The 26,047-nt window shown below is 52.4% G+C and overlaps 4 non-coding genes and 1 pseudogene across 4 annotated transcripts; 3 read left to right on the top strand and 2 right to left on the bottom strand.

Annotated features, from left to right (window-relative positions):
- Nucleotides 1–1,434: 1,434 nt before the first annotated feature.
- On the top strand, nucleotides 1,435–1,598 carry LOC120394942. Its single transcript, XR_005592438.1, has one exon. It is a non-coding gene; the product is annotated as a U1 spliceosomal RNA (small nuclear RNA).
- A 1,930-nt stretch (nucleotides 1,599–3,528) lies between these two features.
- On the bottom strand, nucleotides 3,529–3,644 carry LOC120394946. The gene has a single exon (XR_005592442.1). It is a non-coding gene; the product is annotated as a U5 spliceosomal RNA (small nuclear RNA).
- A 3,239-nt stretch (nucleotides 3,645–6,883) lies between these two features.
- On the top strand, nucleotides 6,884–7,041 carry LOC120394947. Its single transcript, XR_005592443.1, has one exon. It is a non-coding gene; the product is annotated as a U1 spliceosomal RNA (small nuclear RNA).
- A 1,930-nt stretch (nucleotides 7,042–8,971) lies between these two features.
- Nucleotides 8,972–9,087, bottom strand: LOC120394945. The gene has a single exon (XR_005592441.1). It is a non-coding gene; the product is annotated as a U5 spliceosomal RNA (small nuclear RNA).
- Nucleotides 9,088–12,320: 3,233 nt separating this feature from the next.
- On the top strand, nucleotides 12,321–12,474 carry LOC120394948 (annotated as a pseudogene).
- The last annotated feature ends 13,573 nt before the right edge of the window (nucleotides 12,475–26,047 follow it).

The raw sequence follows: 26,047 nt of genomic DNA, 5'->3' as shown, positions 1-26,047 counted from the left end.
CTGCACCCCAACTCCGCAGTCAGATGTGACTCTCAGCCAGACAGTAAAACAGAAGGTTTGCAGGTAAATATGCCCAATGGTCTGGGATGAGATCTGAGTTACTACAGAGAATTCTTTCTTGGGTGCTGGCTGGTGAGTCTTGCCCACATGCTCAGGGTTTAACTGATCACCATATTTGGGGTCGGGAAGGAATTTTCTTCCAGGGCAGATTGGAAGAGGTCCTGGAGGTTTGTTGCCTTCCTCTGCAGCATGGGGCACTGGTCACTTGCTGGAGGATTCTCTGCACCTTGAGGTCTTTAAACCACGATTTGAGGACTTCAATAACTAAGACATAGGTTAGAGGTTTGTTACAGGAGTGGGTGGGTGAGATTCTGTGGGCTGTATTGCAGGAGGTCAGACTAGATGATCATAATGGTCCCTTCTGACCTTAAAGTCTATGAGTCTATGAGATGACGGGAACACAGTTTAAACAGAGCTTGTTGGTACAGAAAACAGAACCCCTCTGTCAGGTCTATCTTAGGGGGTGGGGAGCCCAGAACCAAGTTCTGTGTCTCTCCCCATTTCCCCAGCCAGCTCCAAACTGACACTCCCTCCTCTGGCCTCTGTGTCTCTTCAGGACAAGGAGACCACCTGATCTCTTTGTCCCCAACACCTTCAGTTGGCATCTTGCAGGGGAAACTGAGGCACCCACACAGTATTGAGAGAAAATATTAACATGTCCACTTCATCACAACAAGTGCAACAAAATATAATACTGTATATTGAAGTAGGCAATTGCTGCTTCTGACTTTCCACTTTTAATTGACCCTTTTAATCTTGTGGCACTGACGCGTTATAGCTTCATTTTATATCGGCTTACAGGGCGGGAGCGGGGGGGGCACCACCATTTTGGGCCCCACCAAAAATTATACAAACCTGCCGCCTATGAAAGTGGGGTATACTGTGGGTGAGTTCAAGATACAGTCAGCAAGCAGTGAGGGTACATCACGCATACAACAGTTAAAGACAGTCGTAGGTATAAATAAGCAAGCCAGGTAATGGGGCTAGAATGACCCTCACATGGCAAAGTTAAGGTCTGTCGCACTCGATCTGAGCACTACACCCCATCTGAGCTCAAAGAGCTGAGCACGCAAGAGCGGCGGCCCGGGCGGGCAGGGGGAGGGGCCCGAGCGGAGGGGCGGAGCCGCGTGAGCAGGTATGCAGATCTGTGTGCGAGCAGAGCATCGTGGGAGCGGACGCAGGCTGCCAGGCAGGGCCCGACTTTGGCACCGGGAGCTCGGGGTGGGGAAGGGACGGTCTCCGGGGGCCGCGTCGGGGCAGCTGTTGGCAGTGGGGGCCGGTGTGGGCGAGGCCGCGGTGGGGCGCGGCGGTCCGCCCCGTGTGTTATAAGTGCGGGGCGAGCGAGGGCAGGCGGCGGCCGGGCAGCAGGAACTCATACTTACCTGGCAGGGGAGATACCATGATCACGAAGGTGGTTTTCCTAGGCTGAGGCTCATCCATTGCATTGTGGGTGTGCTGACCCCTGCGATTTCCCCAAATGCGGGAAACTCGACTGCATAATTTGTGGTAGTGGGGGACTGTGTTAGCGATCTCCCCTGGTGATTGGTTTGAACAACAGATGACCGATAGTGGGCTGTTTAGGCTTAGTGCACTGCAAAGCAGATTCTCAGGAAAATAGCTGTTATTCTGTGTCTTTGGGAGTGCTCTTTTCCACAGGCCCTGTACTTCTAGGTATCTTTGTCACACGTTCCTCCTTGTAAGCAAAGCTCAGCTCTGAAACTTTACTTGGGTCTCTCTGTGTTCTTGGCTTTCCCTAGTCTTTTGCAGCTGATCTGCTCTCTAGTCTGCTTTTGGGGGGCTTGGACCGGTGCCTTCCTTGGCTCTAAGGGGAGCTGCCTGCCTGCTCTGCTTCTTTCCCTGCTTGTAGCTTCTTGCCTGGCCCTTCTTCTCGGGCTCTTCCTCTTTTGACGGGAGGACGGCCTGTCCAAAACACCTGTCCCACCCGGTCTCCTCGTCCAACAGGCAGCCTCGCCCCCTGCCCTGGGGCCGCTTTGGCTTTCGCTGTCTGTTCCTGTCTCTTGGTGGCCACCCTGTCTGTGCTACGGAGACTAGGCTGTCACAACCCCATGCTGGAGGAGGGCTTTCCGTCGCTTGAGGCCCACCCACCGCCTCCCCAAATGCCCTTTAGCTACGCAGCGGGTTAGGGCGGCGTGGCCGTGTCGCCCAGCAGCGGGTTTTCCCTTTTGCACACCTCTGACGGACGGAGCTGTTTTGACTTAACTGTTCAGCACGCACCGACCCTCGGGCCTGGGCTGCACGGGGAATGTAAATCGGCGCGGCTACATCAGTCCGCGCCTTGGTCGGAAGAATTCTTCCGTCGACCTAGCTCCCGCCTTTCGGGGAGGTGGATGGCCGGCACCAACAAGGAAAACCCTCTCCAGGACCCTTCTCCGGGAACAGTGCCCTTCCGTTTGGGGAGATTATGCTGCTTTAAAAAAGAGAAATTGTTTAACTGCCTTTCTCTGAGGCAAGGTTGACTTTGTATTGCTTCCCTCGTGGCTCCTTATAGCAGTTGTGTTCTGAAATCTTTAGGGTTTGACTTCATTTATGATGAAATCTTGCTGTAACTTTATTCTAATTTTCAATGAGTAACTAGACCTGAGCTGTTTGGTGTGTTAGTGGAGGATTGTTTAAAAACCTGGGATTCCACTTTCGGCTGCCTTTCCATTACATTTCCTCTGAAAGCGCACCCAAAGCCTCCACTTCCCACATAACTCTCTCAAACCTGCAGCCATCAGGCATACAGAAGATGCTTACAGTTTCACTCCATACGAGTCCAGTTCCTTGCTGTTTCCTGTCTAACCACTGCACACATATGGTATCCCCTCCCTACCCGGAGCTGCTTCCTGGCTTTTGCGCTCAGGACAGGAAAACGAGAATGGAGAGGTAAGCTGTGCAGGGAACTCTTCCTCAGCTCGCACTCCACCCCCCAAGGGCCTTTCGAGGTCTTCTACGGACTTCAGGTTTCATTTGATTTCCAAGGTTTATGGGCTCATTAATTAGCCATCTCTCCTAATGCAGGGATCCTACGGGTCAGACCAAAGATCGATGGCCCAAAAGAGCTAAGAAACAGAAATAAAGGTGAGAGCTAGGCGTTACATTCAGATGAGCATCCAGAAGCTGACTGTGCCCTGGCATGTTCAACGCTGCCCAAAAGAAGGAGCTCGTCAGGTCCCTCTGCTAGCACCCAAATCTGGTGGCTAGTCGGTCTGCTGGGAAATAAGGAAAAGGAAAAGAATTAAAGGAGTCAGGCAATAACAAGGAAATGAAAAGGTTTGTCAAACGGGTTCTGTCTGATTGACCGTCTTCCCAGTACCCGTCCAAGTTAAAGACCTAGCCCAATATCCTGTCTGCTGACAGCAGCCAATGCCAGGTGCCCCCTACTATACTTTTTTCATACTATAGAAAAGCTTCAGCCAGTGACACCAGCTCAGGGAGCACTCTTCTGTTTTTCTCACAGCAGGCAACAGCCTTGCCGAAGCAAAGCCTTAAAAAATTGGGTACAAACTCATCAACATTCCTCTCCATGGAAATCTTTAGTAAAAGGCGAAAGATTTATACGAACTGAAGAGAAAGCAGAGTATGTAGAACACGCGGCAGAGGCGCTGCCGGGGCAACCGCCTACGCTCCCAAAAGTCAGGGTGACTACTCTCCCAGCCCGCTACACCGCTAGCTTTCAGAGGAAATGGAATTGAACCGATTGGCAGCCCGAGTTGGATCATCGAAACCGGGGACACAGGGAGCAAAACCAGCCCCTCGACCAGGGACTCGCTTCGCTGCACGCAATGCACTGTGGCTATGCAACTAAGATGCTCCGGCCGTCTCCGGTGCTCAAAGGAGTCTTTTCTCCGGGCTGCCTCTGCTCCTTCCCCGGCTGGGCGGAGATTGGGATGGGGCAGCTGCTCTCCTGAGACAGTCCCGCTGATGCCCAGGCGCATGGAGGACGGAGCCCGGACGAGAAGCCAGAGGGCACTTGGCCCACAGCTAAAACCCGGAGCAAACGCACACACTTTGCAAAGTAACAGGAGCCGGGATCTCGCACATGAGATTCTATCTGCCGGCCGGGGTGCGACCCCGCGTTGTACCTGCCGCTTGGTCTGCCTCTGCTGCAAAGTAGCTCGCCTCGCTCAGATCCTTGGGGTTCGCTGAGCTGCAGCTCACCTTGATACACGGGAACAGCTTCAAATCATGGAATATCAGGGTTGGAAGGGACCTCAGGAGGTCATCTAGTCCAACCCAATCCCCAACTAAATCATCCCAGCCAGGGCTTTGTCAAGGCTGACCTTAAAAACCCCTCAGGAAGGAGATTCCACCACCTCCTAGGGAACCCATTCCAGTGCTTCACCACCCTCCTAGTGAAAAAGGGTTTTCCTAAGATCCAACCTAAACCTTCCCCACCGCAACTTGGGACCATTGCTCCTCGTTCTGTCATCTGGTGCCACTGAGAACAGTCTAGATCCATCCTCTTTGGAACCCCCTTTCAGGTAGTTGAAAGCAGCAATCAACTCCCCCCTCATTCTTCTCTTCTGCAGAGTAAACAATCCCAGTTCCCTCAGCCTCGCCTCATAAATCATGTCTTCCAGCCCCCTAATCACTTTTGTTGCCCTATGCTGGACTCTTTTCAGTTTTTCCACATCCTTCTTGCAGTGTGGGGCCCAAAACCGGACACGGTACTCCAGATGAGGCCTCATCAACGTCGAAGAGAAGGGAACGACCACATCCCTCGATCTGCTGGCAATGCCCCTATGTATACAGTCCAAAATGCCGTTAGCCTTCTTGGCAACAAGGGCACGCTGTCGACTCATATCCAGCTTCTCTTCCACTGTAACCTCTAGGTCCTTTTCTGCAGAACTGCTGCCTAGCCATTCGGTCCCTAGTCTGGAGCAGTGCACGGGATTCTTCCGTCCTAAGTGCAGGACTGGGCACTTGTCCTTGTTGAACCTCATCAGGTTTCTTTCAGCCCAATCCTCCAATTTGTCTAGGTCCCTCTGTAGCCTATCCGTACCCTCCAGCGTATCGACCGCTCCTCCCAGTTTAGCGTCATCTGCAAACTTGCTGAGAGTGCAGTCCACGCCATCCTCCAGATCCTTAACGAAGATATTGTACACAACCGGCCCCAGGACCGAGCCTTGGGGCACGCCGCTTGAGACCGGCTGCCAATTAGACGTGGAGCCATTGATCACTACCCGTTGAGCCCGAGGACCTAGCCAGCTTATAGTCCACCTTATAGTCCATTCATCCAGCCCAAACTTCTTGAACTTGCCGACAAGAATACTGTGGAGACCGTATCAAAACTTTGCTAAAGTCAAGGAAGAACACATCCATTGCTTTTCCTCATCCACAGACCCAGTTCTCTCCTCACAGAAGGCAATTAGGTTAGTCAGGCGTGACTTGCCCTTGCTGAATCCATGCTGACCGCTCCTGATCACTTGCCTCTCCTCTAAGTGCTTCAGAATTGATTCCTTGAGGACCTGCTCCATGATTTTTCCAGGGACTGAGGTGAGGCTGACTGGCCTGTAGTTCCCCAGATCCTCCTTCTTTCTTCCCTCTTTTAAAGATGGGCACTACATTAGCCTTTTCCCAGTCATTTGGGACCTCCCCCAATGGCCATGAATTTTCAAAGATAATGACCAGTGGCTCTGCAATCACACCCGCCAACTCCTTTAGCACCCTCGGATGCAGCGCATCCGGCCCCATGGATTTGTGCTCATCCAGCTTTTCTAAATAGTCCCGAAGCACTTCTTTCTCCACAGAGGGCTGGTCACCTCCTCTCCATGCTGTGCTGCCCAGAGCAGCAGTCTGGGAGCTGATTTTGTTCGTGAAGACAAAATCACGAAGGAGGGTGGGGAAGCATTGAGTACATTAGCTTTTCCACATCCTCTGTCACTAGGTCGCCTCCCTCATTCTGTAAGGGGCCCACACTTTCCTTGACTTTCTTCTTGTTGCTAACCTCCCTGAAGAAACCCTTCTTGTTGTTACTCTTAACATCTCTTGCTAGCTGCAACTCCAAGCATGAGTTGCCCTTCCTGATTTCACTCCTGCGTGCCTGAGCAATATTTTTATACTCCTCCCTGGTCATTTGTCCAATCTTCCACTTCTTCAAACGGCGCTGCCTGCCAGTGCACTCAGCCTCACTTGGCAGGTAACAAAAGGGATCGAGTGGCCGTCCAGTTTCTGGAGAGTGGCTGACAACACCCGACCTTCTGCCCTGAGGAGAAACTGACGTGAGACAAGGCAGGGGAGGTCACTCTTGTATTGGACCAACTTCCGGTGGGGAGAGAGCGAGAGAGAAGCGAAATGCAAGCTGCACTCTTTCCCCAGCAGCAGGTGGGCCACGTCGTCTCTCTGATGGCCTGGCTTCCCGGGACGGGACCCGCTACAACTTAGATAATTTTTTACCTCAAGGTTCCCAAGACACAGACAAGGTTTTCATCTCGAGGCCAAAAGACCAAAAACATCAAGACACTTGATCACGGCCAAGCACTTGGATAGGCCAAGATTTAAAAGTTTATTAGAAAATATTTGAAAATGAACGATACAGAGAGTTGAAATGTCAGATATTGGTCATCGGGGGTGACATACAGAGTATAGGGCAATTTTAGTTTTAAATGTTTATTAGAAAATGTTTAAGAATAGATACAATTTAGATAATGCTTTCCCAGCCAGAAGGCCGAGAAGCACAGAGAGTTTGTAACATCAGTTACTGGTCATCAGGGGTGACATACAGAGTATAGGGGGATGCTAGTACTTTGGTATTGGACAGCACATAACTTATACAGTGTGCAATGTCCCCAATGTGGGGTATACTGTGGGTGAGTTCAAGATACAGTCAGCATGATACCATGATCACAAAGGTGGTTTTCCCAGGGTGAGGCTCATCTATTGCACTGCGGGTGTGCTGACCACTGTGATTTCCCCAAATGCAGGAAACTCAACTGCATAATTTGTGGTAGTGGGGGACTGCGTTCGCGCTCTCCCCTGGTGATTGGTTTGAACAACAGACGACCGATAGTGGGCTGTTTAGGCTTAGTGCACTGCAAAGCAGATTCTCAGGAAAAGAGCTGTTATTCTGGGTCTTTGGGAGTGCTCTTTTCCACAGGCCCTGTACTTCTAGGTATCTTTGTCACACGTTCCTCCTTGTAAGCAAAGCTCAGCTCTGAAACTTTACTTGGGTCTCTCTGTGTTCTTGGCTTTCCCTAGTCTTTTGCAGCTGATCTGCTCTCTAGTCTGCTTTTGGGGGGCTTGGACCGGTGCCTTCCTTGGCTCTAAGGGGAGCTGCCTGCCTGCTCTGCTTCTTTCCCTGCTTGTAGCTTCTTGCCTGGCCCTTCTTCTCGGGCTCTTCCTCTTTTGACGGGAGGACGGCCTGTCCAAAACGCCTGTCCCACCTGGTCTCCTCGTCCAACAGGCAGCCTCGCCCCCTGCCCTTGGGCCGCTTTGGCTTTTGCTGTCTGTTCCTGTCTCTTGGTGGCCACCCTGTCTGTGCTACGGAGACTAGGCTGTCACAACCCCATGCTGGAGGAGGGCTTTCCGTCGCTTGAGGCCCACCCACTGCCTCCCCGAATGCCCTTTAGCTACGCTGTGGGTTAGGGCGGCTTGGCCGTGTCGCCCAGCAGCGGGTTTTCCCTTTTGCACACCTCTGACGGACGGAGCTGTTTTGACTTAACTGTTCAGCACGCACCGACCCTCGGGCCTGGGCTGCACGGGGAATGTAAATCGGCGCGGCTACATCAGTCCGCGCCTTGGTCGGAAGAATTCTTCCGTCGACCTAGCTCCCGCCTTTCGGGGAGGTGGATGGCCGGCACCAACGAGGAAAACCCTCTCCAGGACCCTTCTCCGGGAACAGTGCCCTTCCGTTTGGGGAGATTATGCTGCTTTAAAAAAGAGAAATTGTTTAACTGCCTTTCTCTGAGGCAAGGTTGACTTTGTATTGCTTCCCTCGTGGCTCCTTATAGCAGTTGTGTTCTGAAATCTTTAGGGTTTGACTTCATTTATGATGAAATCTTGCTGTAACTTTATTCTAATTTTCAATGAGTAACTAGACCTGAGCTGTTTGGTGTGTTAGTGGAGGATTGTTTAAAAACCTGGGATTCCACTTTCGGCTGCCTTTCCATTACATTTCCTCTGAAAGCGCACCCAAAGCCTCCACTTCCCACATAACTCTCTCAAACCTGCAGCCATCAGGCATACAGAAGATGCTTACAGTTTCACTCCATACGAGTCCAGTTCCTTGCTGTTTCCTGTCTAACCACTGCACACATATGGTATCCCCTCCCTACCCGGAGCTGCTTCCTGGCTTTTGCGCTCAGGACAGGAAAACGAGAATGGAGAGGTAAGCTGTGCAGGGAACTCTTCCTCAGCTCGCACTCCACCCCCCAAGGGCCTTTCGAGGTCTTCTACGGACTTCAGGTTTCATTTGATTTCCAAGGTTTATGGGCTCATTAATTAGCCATCTCTCCTAATGCAGGGATCCTACGGGTCAGACCAAAGATGGATGGCCCAAAAGAGCTAAGAAACAGAAATAAAGGTGAGCGCTAGGCGTTATCTTCAGATGAGCATCCAGAAGCTGACTGTGCCCTGGCATGTTCAACGCTGCCCAAAAGAAGGAGCTCGTCAGGTCCCTCTGCTAGCACCCAAATCTGGCGGCTAGTCGGTCTGCTGGGAAATAAGGAAAAGGAAAAGAATTAAAGGAGTCAGGCAATAACAAGGAAATGAAAAGGTTTGTCGAACCGGTTCTGTCTGATTGACCGTCTTCCCAGCTACCCGTCCAAGTTAAAGACCTAGCCCAGTATCCTGTCTGCTGACAGCGGCCAATGCCAGGTGCCCCCACTATACTTTTTTCATACTATAGAAAAGCTTCAGCCAGTGACACCAGCTCAGGGAGCACTCTTCTGTTTTTCTCACAGCAGGCAACAGCCTTGCCGAAGCAAAGCCTTAAAAAATTGGGTACAAACTCATCAACATTCCTCTCCACGGAAATCTTTAGTAAAAGGCGAAAGATTTATACGAACTGAAGAGAAAGCAGAGTATGTAGAACACGTGGCAGAGGCGCTGCCGGGGCAACTGCCTACGCTCCCAAAAGTCCGGGTGACTACTCTCCCAGCCCGCTACACCGCTAGCTTTCAGAGGAAATGGAATTGAACCAATTGGCAGCCCGAGTTGGATCATCGAAACCGGGGACACAGGGAGCAAAACCAGCCCCTCGACCAGGGACTCGCTTCGCTGCACGCAATGCACTGTGGCTATGCAACTAAGATGCTCCGGCCGTCTCCGGCGCTCAAAGGAGTCTTTTCTCCGGGCTGCCTCTGCTCCTTCCCCGGCTGGGCGGAGATTGGGATGGGGCAGCTGCTCTCCTGAGACAGTCCCGCTGATGCCCAGGCGCATGGAGGACGGAGCCCGGACGAGAAGCCAGAGGGCACTTGGCCCACAGCTAAAACCCGGAGCAAACGCACACACTCTGCAAAGTAACAGGAGCCGGGATCTCGCACATGAGATTCTATCTGCCGGCCGGGGTGCGACCCCGCGTTGTACCTGCCGCTTGGTCTGCCTCTGCTGCAAAGTAGCTCGCCTCGCTCAGATCCTTGGGGTTCGCTGAGCTGCAGCTCACCTTGATACACGGAACAGCTTCAAATCATGGAATATCAGGGTTGGAAGGGACCTCAGGAGGTCATCTAGTCCAACCCAATCCCCAACTAAATCATCCCAGCCAGGGCTTTGTCAAGGCTGACCTTAAAAACCCCTCAGGAAGGAGATTCCACCACCTCCCTAGGGAACCCATTCCAGTGCTTCACCACCCTCCTAGTGAAAAAGGGTTTTCCTAAGATCCAACCTAAACCTTCCCCACCGCAACTTGGGACCATTGCTCCTCGTTCTGTCATCTGGTGCCACTGAGAACAGTCTAGATCCATCCTCTTTGGAACCCCCTTTCAGGTAGTTGAAAGCAGCAATCAACTCCCCCCTCATTCTTCTCTTCTGCAGAGTAAACAATCCCAGTTCCCTCAGCCTCGCCTCATAAATCATGTCTTCCAGCCCCCTAATCACTTTTGTTGCCCTATGCTGGACTCTTTTCAGTTTTTCCACATCCTTCTTGCAGTGTGGGGCCCAAAACCGGACACGGTACTCCAGATGAGGCCTCATCAACGTCGAAGAGAAGGGAACGACCACATCCCTCGATCTGCTGGCAATGCCCCTATGTATACAGTCCAAAATGCCGTTAGCCTTCTTGGCAACAAGGGCACGCTGTCGACTCATATCCAGCTTCTCTTCCACTGTAACCTCTAGGTCCTTTTCTGCAGAACTGCTGCCTAGCCATTCGGTCCCTAGTCTGGAGCAGTGCACGGGATTCTTCCGTCCTAAGTGCAGGACTGGGCACTTGTCCTTGTTGAACCTCATCAGGTTTCTTTCAGCCCAATCCTCCAATTTGTCTAGGTCCCTCTGTAGCCTATCCGTACCCTCCAGCGTATCGACCGCTCCTCCCAGTTTAGCGTCATCTGCAAACTTGCTGAGAGTGCAGTCCACGCCATCCTCCAGATCCTTAACGAAGATATTGTACACAACCGGCCCCAGGACCGAGCCTTGGGGCACGCCGCTTGAGACCGGCTGCCAATTAGACGTGGAGCCATTGATCACTACCCGTTGAGCCCGAGGACCTAGCCAGCTTATAGTCCACCTTATAGTCCATTCATCCAGCCCAAACTTCTTGAACTTGCCGACAAGAATACTGTGGGAGACCGTATCAAAAACTTTGCTAAAGTCAAGGAAGAACACATCCATTGCTTTTCCCTCATCCACAGACCCAGTTCTCTCCTCACAGAAGGCAATTAGGTTAGTCAGGCGTGACTTGCCCTTGCTGAATCCATGCTGACCGCTCCTGATCACTTGCCTCTCCTCTAAGTGCTTCAGAATTGATTCCTTGAGGACCCGCTCTTTGATTTTTCCAGGGACTGAGGTGAGGCTGACTGGCCTGTAGTTCCCCGGATCCTCCTTCTTTCTTCCCTCTTTTAAAGATGGGCACTACATTAGCCTTTTCCCAGTCATTTGGGACCTCCCCCAATGGCCATGAATTTTCAAAGATAATGACCAGTGGCTCTGCAATCACACCCGCCAACTCCTTTAGCACCCTCGGATGCAGCGCATCTGGCCCCATGGATTTGTGCTCATCCAGCTTTTCTAAATAGTCCCGAAGCACTTCTTTCTCCACAGAGGGCTGGTCACCTCCTCTCCATGCTGTGCTGCCCAGAGCAGCAGTCAGGGAGCTGATTTTGTTCGTGAAGACAAAATCACGAAGGGGGAGGGGAAGCATTGAGTACATTAGCTTTTCCACATCCTCTGTCACTAGGTCGCCTCCCTCATTCTGTAAGGGGCCCACACTTTCCTTGACTTTCTTCTTGTTGCTAACCTCCCTGAAGAAACCCTTCTTGTTGTTACTCTTAACATCTCTTGCTAGCTGCAACTCCAAGCATGAGTTGCCCTTCCTGATTTCACTCCTGCGTGCCTGAGCAATATTTTTATACTCCTCCCTGGTCATTTGTCCAATCTTCCACTTCTTCAAACGGCGCTGCCTGCCAGTGCACTCAGCCTCACTTGGCAGGTAACAAAGGGATCAGTGGCCGTCCAGTTTCTGGAGAGTGGCTGACAACACCCGACCTTCTGCCCTGAGGAGAAACTGACGTGAGACAAGGCAGGGAGGTCACTCTTGTATTGGACCAACTTCCGGTGGGAGAGCGAGAGAAGCGAAATGCAAGCTGCACTCTTTCCCCAGCAGCAGGTGGGCCACGTCGTCTCTCTGCTGGCCTGGCTTCCCGGGACGGGACCCGCTACAACTTAGATAATTTTTTACCTCAAGGTTCCCAAGACACAGACAAGGTTTTCATCTCGAGGCCAAAAGACCAAAAACATCAAGACACTTGATCATGGCCAAGCACTTGGATAGGCCAAGATTTAAAAGTTTATTAGAAAATATTTGAAAATGAACGATACAGAGACTTGAAATGTCAGATATTGGTCATCGGGGGTGACATACAGAGTATAGGGCAATTTTAGTTTTAAATGTTTATTAGAAAATGTTTAAGAATAGATACAATTTAGATAATGCTTTCCCAGCCAGAAGGCCGAGAAGCACAGAGAGTTTGTAACATCAGTTACTGGTCATCAGGGGTGACATACAGAGTATAGGGGGATGCTAGTACTTTGGTATTGGACAGCACATAACTTATACAGTGTGCAATGTCCCCAATGTGGGGTATACTGTGGGTGAGTTCAAGATACAGTCAGCATGATACCATGATCACAAAGGTGGTTTTCCCAGGGTGAGGCTCATCTATTGCACTGCGGGTGTGCTGACCACTGTGATTTCCCCAAATGCGGGAAACTCAACTGCATAATTTGTGGTAGTGGGGACTGCGTTCGCTCTCCCCTGGTGATTGGTTTGAACAACAGACGACCGATAGTGGGCTGTTTAGGCTTAGTGCACTGCAAAGCAGATTCTCAGGAAAAGAGCTGTTATTCTGGGTCTTTGGGAGTGCTCTTTTCCACAGGCCCTGTACTTCTAGGTATCTTTGTCACACGTTCCTCCTTGTAAGCAAAGCTCAGCTCTGAAACTTTACTTGGGTCTCTCTGTGTTCTTGGCTTTCCCTGGTCTTTTGCAGCTGATCTGCTCTCTAGTCTGCTTTTGGGGGGCTTGGACCAGTGCCTTCCTTGGCTCTAAGGGGAGCTGCCTGCCTGCCTGCCTGTTCTGCTTCTTTCCCTGCTTGTAGCTTCTTGCCTGGCCCTTCTTCTCGGGCTCTTCCTCCTTTGACGGGAGGACGGCCTGTCCAAAACGCCTGTCCCACCCGGTCTCCTCGTCCAACAGGCAGCCTCGCCCCCTGCCCTGGGGCCGCTTTGGCTTTCGCTGTCTGTTCCTGTCTCTTGGTGGCCCCCTGTCTGTGCTACAGAGACTAGGCTGTCACAACCCCATGCTGGAGGAGGGCTTTCCATCGCTTGAGGCCCACCCACCGCCTCCCCGAATGCCCTTAGCTACGCTGCGGGTTAGGGCGGCGTGGCCGTGTCACCCAGCAGCGGGTTTTCCCTTTTGCACACCTCTGACGGACGGAGCTGTTTTGACTTAACTGTTCAGCACGCACCGACCCTCGGGCCTGGGCTGCACGGGGAACGTAAATCGGCGCGGCTACATCAGTCCGCGCCTTGGTCGGAAGAATTCTTCCGTCGACCTAGCTCCCGCCTTTCGGGGAGGTGGATGGCCGGCACCAACGAGGAAAACCCTCTCCAGGACCCTTCTCCAGGAACAGTGCCCTTCCGTTTGGGGAGATTATGCTGCTTTAAAAAAGAGAAATTGTTTAACTGCCTTTCTCTGAGGCAAGGTTGACTTTGTATTGCTTCCCTCGTGGCTCCTTATAGCAGTTGTGTTCTGAAATCTTTAGGGTTTGACTTCATTTATGATGAAATCTTGCTGTAACTTTATTCTAATTTTCAATGAGTAACTAGACCTGAGCTGTTTGGTGTGTTAGTGGAGGATTGTTTAAAAACCTGGGATTCCACTTTCGGCTGCCTTTCCATTACATTTCCTCTGAAAGCCACCGAAAGCCTCCACTTCCCACATAACTCTCTCAAACCTGCAGTCATCAGGCATACAGAAGATGCTTACAGTTTCACTCCATACGAGTCCAGTTCCTCGCTGTTTCCTGTCTAACCACTGCACACATATTGTATCCCCTCCCTACCCGGAGCTGCTTCCTGGCTTTTGCGCTCAGGACAGGAAAACGAGAATGGAGAGGTAAGCTGTGCAGGGAACTCTTCCTCAGCTCGCACTCCACCCCCCAAGGGCCTTTCGAGGTCTTCTACGGACTTCAGGTTTCATTTGATTTCCAAGGTTTATGGGCTCATTAATTAGCCATCTCTCCTAATGCAGGGATCCTACGGGTCAGACCAAAGATCGATGGCCCAAAAGAGCTAAGAAACAGAAATAAAGGTGAGCGCTAGGTGTTACATTCAGATGAGCATCCAGAATCTGACTGTGCCCTGGCGTGTTCAACGCTGCCGAAAAGAAAGAGCTCGTCAGGTCCCTCTGCTAGCACCCAAATCTGGTGGCTCGTCGGTCTGCTGGGAAATAAGGAAAAGGAAATGAATTAAAGGAGTCAGGCAATAACAAGGAAATGAAAAGGTTTGTCGAACGGGTTCTGTCTGATTGACCGTCTTCCCAGCTACCCGTCAAAGTTGAAGACCTAGCCCAGTATCCTGTCTGCTGACAGTGGCCAATGCCAGGTGCCCCAGAGGGAATGAACAGAACAGGGAATCATCAAGTGCTCCATCCCCTGTCGCCCATGCCCAGCTCCTGGCAAACCGGGATACCTAGCTAGGGATACCATTGGCGAAGCGCCATAGATGGACCTATCCTCCATGAATTTATCTAGTGCTTTTTTGAACCCTGTTACAGTCTTGGCCTTCGCGACATCGTCTGGCAAAGAGTTCCACAGGTTGACTGTGTGGTGCGTGAAGAAAGACTTCCTTTTGTTTGTTATAAAGCTGCTGCCTATTAATTTCATTTGGTGACCCCTAGTTCGTGTGTTATGAGAAGGAGTAAATAACTCTTCCTTATTTACTTGCTCCATGCCGGTCATGGTTTTATAGACCTCCCTCGTATCCCCCTTTAGTCGTCTCTTTTCCAAGATGAAAAGTCCCAATCTTATGAATCTCTTCTTAGACGGAAGCTGGTCCATATCCCCTCATCATCTTTGTTGTCTGTTTCTGACTCTTTCCCATTCCCATATATCATTTTTGAGGTTGGGGCGACCGCATCAGCACGCAGTATTCAAGATGTGGGCGTACCATGGATTGATATTGAGGTGATATGATAGTTTCTGTCTTATTACCTGTCCCTTTCTTAATGATTCCCAAAGCTCCGCTGCACATTCAGTGGATTTTTTTCAGAGAACTATCCACAATGACTCCCAGATCTCTTTCTCGAGTGGTAACAGCTAATTTAGACCCCATCGTTTTATAGGGATAGTTGGGATTATGTTTGCCAATGTGCATTACTTTGCACTTATGAGCACCGATGTTCATCTTCCATTCGGTTGTCCCGTCACCCAGTTTTGTGAGATCTCTTTGTGGCTCTTGGCAGTCTGCCTGGGACTTAACTCTCTTGAGCAATTTTGTATCATCTGCAAATTTTGCCACCTCACTGTTTAGCCCTTTCCCCAGGTCATTTATGAATAAGTTGAACAGTACTGCTCCCAGTACAGACACCTGGGGATAAGAGAGGGCAGATCCTCTTCTGACACTGGCAGACCAGGTGCCAGCTCATGCCAAGGCCCCTAGGCCTTACTGAAAAGTGAAAAACGCATGGCTGGAAACTAGTCTTGCTCACCTGTTTGTTAGTGTTGTTAAAACAGGCATTAGCTTTATAAAAAAACGTGTTTAGAGTTTATGACAAGCTTGTGAGTTGCTTCATGCATTATTCTCACTTATAATAGCCGTAGCCCATGTTGTAAGGTGATATATAAGCGTTGGCACTAAACCCCGCCACCAGTCAGGAGAGAAGCATTACCAAGTGTGAAATGCCAGTTTACCAGAAGAGGTTTCATCTCCTTTCCAACAAGAGAAGGCCCTGACTGAGACCAGAACTGGGGTGGGCGGGGCACATGACTTTTGCAGGACATGCACCACCTTTGTAACTAACCTTTGCTATCTCACTGTAACACCACACACAGAGCACCTTTTTACCTCTAAGGACCAAAATACACTGTGAAAAAATCTAACTGCATAAACTTATGATGAGGAACTGCAGCACCAACAACAATTTTAAAAGATTTAAAACTGTCTCTGTTTTTCCACACCAGGACCAGCACATACAAAGCCACCACCACTGCCAACAAAAATCTATTTTCACCACCCACCATGTTTTGCTGTTAGGAACCCATACCCCATATTGGTGAGTACTTTTCAGACGAGGATGACGCTCTCAGGCCTCAAATGCCAGGTACAGTTACTCTGTCCTTGATCCAAGATCAACAGGAAAATACACTGGATTACTCCTGCCCCAATAACAAAGAGACTGGAACTGAAATGGCCATTTGGACAAGCAATGCCATCATGCAATCCGGGGTGGGTGTAACCATGCAAATGACATCAGCCCCAAAAGGCCTTGACAACAGATCACCCGGTAGACTTCATACTGACCCTGTTTCAACTAGATTGTGGTAATTAGTGTTTGTCAATAGTACAGACGCCATGGTGGACTCTAGGCTCTGCTTGAGGGATCCTGGCACAGGGGCTGGGGGAAGAAAGGATTGTAGAGTCTGACCTGTGCTCTGAAGAGGAGGTAATAATGGAAGGGGGCATTATTGACTCCTTTTCTTCTCAGGGTTCCCTGGGCTGGAGTTCTACATTCCACAGGGCCAAATGAGAGGGTGATGCCATGTTGTTAATGATAACCAGTGTTACAGGTGAGGTTTGAACTCACAATCTCAGCATAGTTCCTTTCAGTAGTGCATGCTAAAAAACTGTGCCACTGTAGCACCTGTCACTCAGTGTTTTCTGAGACCCCCTAGGCTGATAAAGCCAAGGAGTGACCCCAAAACATTCTCAGTGGGGTTGAGAGCAGGTAGCGACAAGTGTTGGTACTTGGTGGGGTGGATTCTTCTTAAGGGTTCCAGGCCCCATTTCACCCTTTTGTTCTTCCCTGTGTAATAACAGAGCTGGTTAATACTCAATGGAGAGTCTTGCTGCAGACCAACAGATCTGAAATCACTGATAACCAGCTCTAAGTACTAGTCCTGCTTTGGGACAGTGTCTCTCATGCAACAAACTGCCCAGTCTGCGCTAGCAGGGAGGCTCCCTCACTAACAGCTGAAATCAGGGAGAGCTGTGTGAAGCGCAGGGACCCAGGGGTGCCTGAACAGGGGGGAACAACACTCCAGGACTTTTAAAAATGGGAGGGCTCTGCCTTACCACTTTGTAATGACAGTAAGGGCTAATGATGGGGAGGATGGAGACCAGTGAGCTGGAGGCAGGGGCGGCTCTAGACAGTAGGCTGCCCCAAGCAGCGCGAGCGCTGCGCCGCCTTCCCGGTGCCGCGGCGGGTCCCGTCGTCCCGCGGCTCGGTTGAGCTCCGCCGGCATGCCTGCGGCAGGTCCACGGAGCCCGGGACAAGCGGACCTGCCGCAGTCATGCCTGCGGAAGCTCAACCGAAGCCGCGGGAAGAGGGGACCCGCCGCAGTCATGCCTGCGGCAGGTCCGCTCGTCCCGGGCTCCGGTGGACCTGCCGCAGGCATGCCGGCGGGAGCTCCACCGGAGCCAAATGCCGCCCCCCCGGGAAACGGCCGCCCCAAGCGCCTGCTTGGCGCGCTGGTGTCTAGAGCCGCCCCTGGCTGGAGGAGGGGTCTTGGGGGATGAAGCAGCAAAGGAGTGGGGCCTTGGGGAGATGGGGGGGGGTTGGGGCGTGGCCTTGAGTGGAAGGGGTGGGGCTACTGTTTGGGCTCTGGTGGCCGCTACTTTTAGGCAGGGCCACCCTGGGGGGGCAAGTGGGGCAATTTGCCCAAGGCCCTGGGCCCCGCAGGGGCCCCACAAACTCTGGCCAAGAATCCCTTCCCTGGTAGCGCTCCGGGTCTTCAGATGCACTTCTGTGGTGGGTCCTTCAGTGCTGCCAAAGACGCAGACCGAGTGAAGGACCTGCTGCTACTGAAGACTCAGACGCCGCCCAGTGAGTACAAGAGCCGCAGCAGGTGGCGCCTTTTTTTATGTCCGCTCCCCCGCTTTGCCCCAGAGCCCCGAATCCTCTGGGCGGCCCTGCTTTTAGGGAGCCTGTTCCGCTCCTGGTGGGACCACAAGACATCCCAGAGCAGAGAGGGTGGCCAGCAGAGCGGTGACAGGGGGGAACAGCAAGTGGCCGGCAATGTGGCCAGACAGCGGAGGGAGAAAGGGGCTTTCCCCCCGGGAGGTGAGAGGTGAACTCTGGGTTTTCATTGACCCAGGGCAGCAGCTGAGGGTGAGGTGCAGTGAAGGGAGGGGCACATCCACAGAGCTTCTGGGGTCTTGATTTAAGAGCCCGAGGCCAAAGGCCACTGCCCAGTGCACTGTGGGTGGGTGTTTTGCTCATAGTGTTGTGTTATGAATCCTGATTGTGGTGTTTTCCCAAGTTAATACAAGGTGATTTTCCTCCTTTTTATTAAAGTTTCTTTTCTGCACTCAGTGGTTGTGAGTGGGGAAAGTATCGCCTCTTAGAGGCACCCAGTGGCCAGGGTTAGTTTCCCCAGGTTACTGGGTGGGGGCTTAGGCACATTGTGTGTTGTATTGTTGAGGAGGAGCCCCAAGCACCCAGACAGGGAATTGTAACTTCGACCTTCAGAGTAAGAGCCAGAGGTGCTGCCAGCTGAGCTAGCCAGGCTGCCTAAACGTATTAACCCCTTTCACCACAAGAGCAAACAGTGGGTACTTCTGTGCTTCTCAGCAGCTGGGAAAAAGCCTCTTGGGGGAAATGTCTCCTGCCCCACTGCCAAAAGGAGCCCCTTGAGTGGGAACGGTCAGAGGCCCCACTTGGGGGCTGGCCCTGCTTTCCAACCACCTTGTGATGCTGGCCGCAGAACGAATGCTGGTCTGTGAGTGGCCTTTACTGGGGGTTTGGCATGGCAGGGAGCAGCCTGGCCGGGTGTCTTTGTGGCTGTCTGCTGGCCACGCATAGGCATGGTCCTGCCTTCCTCTTGCCCTGCCCTTGGTTGATCTGTGGCTTTTAAGCCTTCCCTTGGAGCTGTCAGCACCAGCCGCCTCTGCTCTAGGTGCCCAGAGGAGGAGAGGTGCTGGGCTCCAGCCTGGGACTCTTCCTCCCTCCTGCCTAGCCCTGACTATGAAGCATGGCCCTGGCCCTCCTTCCTTTAAATGCCACATGGGCAAGAGGAAGAGTGTGGCAGCTGGAGGGTCCAAAGTTGTGGGCATCAGGTGAAGCAGCGAGAAACAACCATATGGTCAAACCACAGGACTCTCTAGCCAGACTGTTAAGTTCTAGGACCCCAACCTATAGCAGCCAGCCCATTGAACCAGCCAGACCAAAGACCTATCTCCAGTGGCCCTCAGTCACCCAGCACGAGGGAAAGAATTCACTCTAGTTCACCCTGAGAGAGGGTAGCCAAGCACATTGAGCTCCAGGGCTTTGCAGCAAACTAACATACCTCCAGGAGGTCACACTGAGATTTGAACTCAGATTCCAAGATTCAGAGTCCTGAGTGCTGCCCATTACACCATGGGACCTGCTGCTATTTTATTTTCTAGACCCCTGTGACTCTCATCTGGATGGTTTGCACTCTGCACTTATTGCTTCCCACCAGCGGCTTCCTCTCGCAGGACTCTCTCTCCTCCTCCAGCGACTGTGGTCCTGCTCTACCAGATCTGTGGGTCCTGCCCTGAGACCCCACATCCCCCTGCTTTGTCTCCATTCCCTGCAGGCCACAAACATGTCAGGGGAGGCCACCCCTCCCTTCACTCGGTGCTCCCGCTCATATCGGCCAGCTGCAGCCTCATCTCCTGGATCTCGGGCAGCTGTCGCTTGATCCGGTCGTACAGTCACACGCTGACTGGCTCCCCTGCCTGGATGCTCTTGTGGAAATCCCACAGGCGACGCTGCAGGACTTGGCACCATTGGTTTCTTAAATGTTGTGGTGTTTGCCCGACTGCCACAGCAAAGCTGCCAACTCCTCCCTCACCAACTCCCACCAATCCCCCTGGTTGCCATAGAACCCTCTGATGCTTTTCCGTTCTGCCAACACCACCAGGCCTCCCCCTCTGCTCCTTTATCTTGCAAGCTCTGGATGTTCAGCTTCCAATATCCTCTGCCCTGGGTCAGGGAACTGAAATCCTGCTCAACACCAAACAGTCTAGAGGAAGGGAGCCAGTTCCTTCATAGAACTTTCCTTTCACACCTTAACTGGGGACCATACACACTAATATAGCCATAACCAGTGCTACAGAGCACAAAGCCCACCAGTAATGCCCTCCCTGGTTGGAGCTCCAGCACCTTCTGTACTCGCACCATGAATATGAAGAACAAGACTCCAACCCCATCATTCTTCACTGGCCTGGAGGACCAGAGAGATGGGCCCTTCCACCAATCACCCTCTGCTCATCTAGCTACCCTAGACTTGTTAATGTGCATTTCCTGAACACCCACCATGTCCAAGCCCAGCTGCTCCAAGGCAATGAACATCAAGTGCCTCCTCCTGGGCCCCCAAATCCCTGCCACCTTCCAAATGGCCATTTTCACAGATGCCCCTTCCCTGGTACTGCCCTTGCTCAGTTGCACAGAGGACTTTTCATCCCCAATCCCTGCCTGTCATTGCCCAGCACCCCCTCTGGCACCATTCCTGAGGGCCACCCTGCCTCACTCTCTTCCTGCTATATTGGGTCCACCAATACCTCATGTAGGAGAGACAGCTCCCATCCCTCATTGGAAAAGGTGAGGCCAGCAGCACACAGTTTTTTTTCTTCCTATTCCAGAACCGAAGCTCAGGGCCTCACCTTGGGGTGCAGGCACCCCTGTGCTCCCAGAAGACAAACCACCATTGTACAAAGAGGGATGAAAGGACCTGCCAAAGTCTGGGATTGAATGAACAACCTTTAGATCTTCAGCCCAATACGCTCCCAACTGAGCTACTTTGGCAGCTGTGTAGCAGTATTTTGGCCTGTTGCTTCTCTTTCCGGGAGTTTTTTGCAGCCGTTGCACACAAAAAGGACGTCATTGTGAGTGGCCCATGAAGACAAGACTCGCTTTTGCCTGCCTTGCTCAGCTTGACTTGCTGCCTCACCCTGTTCCTGCCCTAGTGCCCGGGTTGACCTGGCAGTGGAAGGGGACTGGGGGCCAGTGGCACAGGGAGGAAGTTGAGCTGGACCCAGAGCTAGACTAGACCCTGGCAGCAAGAGTCTGGCCACCACTTGCCACCCCACCCTGCTGTCCTGGCTTCCGCCACTGGGTGTCATTTTGGGAGGGAAGTGGGGCTCCTGCCTCCCTTCCCCGATTTTCACCCCGCAAAGGAGTGAGAACAGGAAAACGAACGGCTGCTCCACACCCCCACCGGAGGAACCCGGCGCCCTTAGCTGTGGGGAGTAAGAAGTGGCTGTTGGCTGACAGGGCCTGTCCCCGAGGAGCTGGAACAGCAGCTGGCGCCTCCCCCTCGGCTCCAGGCTGTGGGAAATGCTCATTGCCTGGCTGCATGGGCGGCTGCTGCTCCGTGCTCTGGAGAGCGTCTGTATTGCTCTGTCAACCCCCCATCTTCACTGAGCGAGTCTGGTAAGGTCCCAAGTGCCCCCTCCGGCCTGGCAGCTGAGAGTCTGTGCAGACATCAGCCCCCCTGCCAGCCCCACAGGCAGCAGCAGCGCCAGCCCCCCAGCACCACAGGGGCACTCAATGCACTCTCTGTGGGGAAATGGGTCCCATGGAGTCGCTGACTTGGCTCCTTTCGCACTCTAGAGAGAGGAGCAGAACCAGGGCTACGGTTGATCTATAGGGCACCAGGTGAGTAGCAGACGGTTCAGGTGCTGAGAGTTTGCCTGACCTCTCAGGGACACAGTGTGAGGGGTTGTCCCAGGCATCTCTATGAAAGGAGCAGAACAGGATTTACTTGGGGTGGGAAGAGAATTGAGAGTGTCTTGGGGGGTTGTACAGAGGTATTGCCCCGGTGAGAGACTGCCTAAAACACAGGCCTCGTTGTGAGCAAGATTCCAACCTGCGCAGGGGAACCCTATTGGATTTCGACTCCAATGCCTTAATCACTCAGCCATCAGCACAGTAATGCCCTAATGCCAGAGAATCACAATGCCCAGGTGTGAAGTCATCTGAACTACAGAATTCCCACAGCAAACCTGGCTCCCAAAGCACAGGGGGGATTTGGGGTTCATTCTCTTTGCTTAGCCATGTGCAGTCGCACAGCCGGATGCGGCTGGTGGGACAGGGATACTGAATGCTCAAGGGTCAGACCTAGGAAGGTTGAAGCTTCATAAGCTTCTTGCCCTGCAGTCAGCCTGCTCAGAGAAAGGAAACTCCCGCAGAATCCGGACTGGCTGTGTATAGCGCACTTCCACCGCATTGCCCAGCGCCCCAGCGACAAGCCAGAGCTGTGGTCTGGGAGTGAGAGGCACAGGCAGAGCCCTGACTTGTAGCTCAGGGCTCGGATAGCAGGGGCTGCAGGCAGGGAGTCAGGGGCACCGGCAGAGCATTTAATTGAACCGATTTAAATCTCAGGTTTGATCATTCCTGGGACTGGACCTGGCTAGGACTCTCGGGCATCACTGAAGTGTTCTTGAAATCAGGTTCCAGCTTTGTCCAGCCCCTCCTTTTCTCAGCTGGGCTGCAGCCCCTGACGCAGCCGCCCGCCCGCCTGGCGCGGAGAGCGGGCCCAGCAAAGGCTGCAGCGGGAACCGGGCGGCACTTTGGCAAGGGCCCCTGGTGGGGCTGGCGGCCGGGCTCTCAGCGCCGAAGAACCCGGGCTGGCCAGGGGAGTGCACCAGGCAGGGGGAGGGGCCAGACTGGAGGGCTGGAGCCGCGTGAGCAAGTGTGCGAGCAGAGCATTGTGGAAGAGGAAGCAGGAGTAATCCAATGTATTTTCCCTGTTGATTTTGGATCAAGGCAGTTTTGAATCTCTTCAAATTGTTGTGAGTGCTGCAGTTGCTCACCCTAAGCTTATGCCGTTAGATCTCTTTCACGGTGTATTTTGGTCCTGAGAGGTAAAAGGTGTGTTGTTAGGGAGTGAGGTAGCAAACGTTAGTTGCAGAGATGGTGCATGTGCCACAGAAGTTGTGTGCGCCCCCCCCCGCCCATCCCCGCTCCCGTCCAAGAGTCCAGTATTTCCATAAACCCACCCACTGACCTGTGACTAACAATCTCGCTCTCCTAACTCTTCCAGCAAAACAGGCCAAAGAAAGTGTATGCGAGCGCTGTACCACAGCCCCGTTGCTCTTTTTGGTTCCTTCCCACAGAACTTTCCTCCCATACCAGTCCAGTTCCTTGCTGTTACTTGGCTAACCACTGCATGCATGTGCTATACCGTACCCTGAGCTGATTCCCGGCTTTTGTGCTCAATATAGCCTTGCCCCTCCGTGTCTCTGTGGTGCAATGGGTCAGCGCGTGCGGCTGTTAACCGAAAAGATGGTGGTTCGAGCCCACCCAGGGACGATGCTAAGCCTGTGCTACTTCCTTGCTTGCCTGTGGGGGGGAGCCTCAAAGGTCCCATTTTGCTGCCTCTTGGCCTCAGTGCTTTCAGCTGGTGGTCCAAAGAGCGGGCTGGATGCCATTCAGAAACCCATCTGCCAGCAGCCGTGCCGGAGGCTCAGGCTTAATCCTCAAAGCCGAGCACAAAAACTTTCAGCCGGGAACATTTCGCTCCCTTCCCGCCTCCGCCCAAGCGGCAAGGGAGAAGCGGAGGAGACACGCCGGCTCAAAGACGCCTCCCTCCCACTTCCCTGTACGCTGTGCAAAGCTCTTGGCCTGCCTCATGCCTCGTCAGGAAAGCACGGCCATGCGGCCCAAGCCTGAGTCACGTCCGCAGCCTGGCCCGCCCCGCCCCGGCTGACGGCCGCGCAGAGCCACGCGAGTCAATGGCAGGTCGAGTCGGGAGCCTCGGCTCTTTCCCCTGACAGCCACACACACAGCGCTGCCTAGCGCCCCCAGAGCCTCCCTCGTGTTCTCCCGCAGCAGCTGCCTGCCGGGGTGGTGGGAAAAGGGGACCAGGAAGCACTGCAGCCTCATTCCTGGAGAGGAGGCCCTCCCCACGCCCAGGCCTGCCTCTTGCCTTCAGCCCAGGCAGCCAGAGGTGCCAGGGAGCTCCCTGGCAGGCCGCCGCTTCTCCTCAGCCACCTCTTGCCCCGGCTCTTGGGGCTCTGCTGGTCACCGGCTTGCTTGAAGGCCCAGAGGGAAAAGAAACAAGCGCACATGTAGCAGAGGATGGTTTTGATCCATCGACCTCTGGGTTATGGGCCCAGCACGCTCCCGCTGCGCCACTCTGCTACTTTTTCACACTCTCCCCCTGCCACCTAGCTGCCACTATCCGGATTAGTGCCTTACGCGCTCTCGTGCTGGCAGGCAGATGCGCAGGCTGCTAGGCAGCTGCCCTGGTCACAGGATTTTACAGCTAGCTTCTACAGGGTAAAAAGGATCTGGTTGGGGTTTGGACCCCATTGGGAGCTGGGTAGCTGAGTGCCGGAGACGGGAGCACTTCTTAAACTGTTTTCAGTTACGCTTGTGGGGGACGAGGTTCAGCCTTGGATCCATGTCTGCAGCAGGCAAGCACCTCTGGCTCAATCGCCCCCCGCCGTATTAGCAGACTAAAACGCGGAGCGAACGCACACGCCTTGCAAAGGAAGAGGAGCCGGGATCTCGAACAAAAGTCAGCATTTTATTAAGATGAGGTTCAAAGAAAAAAAAAGTGTACAGTACAGAGTTTCGGCGTAGACTTTTCTGGTGCTCAGGGAACAACGTACAGCTTACCCAAGGGGTGCAAAGTTCGGTTTAAAATGCGGTGGCGTAAGGAATACATAATCTGCAATAGCCCTGACTGGGGGTAAAAAGTTAACATACAGACACTGAGTTAGGAGGAGCAGCAAAGAGTCCTGTGGCACTTTATAGACTAACAGACGTTTTGTAGCATGAGCTTTCGTGGGTGAATACCCACTTCTTCAGATGCAAGTTCACCCACGAAAAAAAGCTCATGCTGCAAAATGTCTGTTAGTCTATAAGGTGCCACAGGACTCTTTGCTGCTTCTACAGAACCAGACTAACACAGCTACCCCTCTGATACTTGAGTTAGGAGGGTATGTTGTCCATATGAGGGCTACGTTCGGGTGTGGAGTATAACGAGCGGTTACGATGATGAGGATGGATTGACCCACGTTAGGTGAGTTTTAACGTTCGGTGTTTTGGAATCTTTGCCACAGTCTAGTTGAAGCAGGGTCAGTATGAAGTCTACCCTGCCATCTGTTGGTGATCTGTCGTCAAGGCTGATGTCATTTGCATGGTTACACCCACCCCGGATTGCATGATGGGAGTGCTTGTCCAAACGGTCATTTCAGCTGCTGCGGGATCCCCGGTCTCTTTGTTATTGGGGCAGGAGTAATCCAGTGTATTTTCCTGTTGATTTTGGATCAAGGACAGAGTAACTGTACGTGGCATTTGAGGCCTGAGAGCATCACCCTCGCCTGAAAAGTACTCACCATTAAGGGGCATGGGTTCCTAACGGCAGCATGTGGAGGGAGGTAGAAAGGGATGTTTGTTGGTCTCTTGCAGGTGTTGCTTATGTCCTTTCTGCTGTCCCTGGTGTGGAAAGACAGAGGCAGAGGCGGTTTTGAATCTCTTCAAATTGTTGTGAGTGCTGCAGTTGCTCACCCTAAGCTTATGCCGTTAGATTTCTTTCACGGTGTATTTTGGTCCTGAGAGGTAAAAGGTGTGTTGTTAGGGAGTGAGGTAGCAAACATTAGTTGCAGAGATGGTGCATGTGCCACAGAAGTTGTGTGCGCCCCCCCCTGTCCCCACTCCCATCCAAGAGTCCAGTATTTGCATAAACCCACCCACTAACCTGTGACTAACAATCTCGCTCTGCTAACTCTTCCTGCAAAACTTTTCTGCCAGGTTCTTATTCCCATCTGTATTCCTACAAATTTAAGCTTTTAAGTAGCATCAGAGTCCACCTCCTTCAGTATAACTCAATTTTTTTACTTATGTCTAATATTTTAAGTTTATGCTTTAACACATTCTTTGTAATGGGATAATAATTAATTCTATTTTTCAACTAAAGAGAAAAGAAAACCATAAAATGTGCATTTAGAGAGCTCAGAAGAATCTCAAAAATGTTAAACATATATTTATTTTCAATTTCTCTTAAATTACTATTCTTTGGAACCCATGTCCCTTGTCTAACGATTTTTATCTAGGTTCGGGTGAGTCCCGAAATCATGAACTGCTAAGTACCGTTCTACTGTCTTGATTCATATATCCAGGATTACTACACTTTATTACTCC

Source organism: Mauremys reevesii, unplaced genomic scaffold, assembly GCF_016161935.1.
Source record: "Mauremys reevesii isolate NIE-2019 unplaced genomic scaffold, ASM1616193v1 Contig85, whole genome shotgun sequence".
In the NCBI taxonomy this organism is placed as follows: Eukaryota; Metazoa; Chordata; order Testudines; family Geoemydidae; genus Mauremys; species Mauremys reevesii.
Note: the sequence above shows the minus strand (reverse complement) of the source record. Positions and strands in the feature narration are given on the sequence as shown.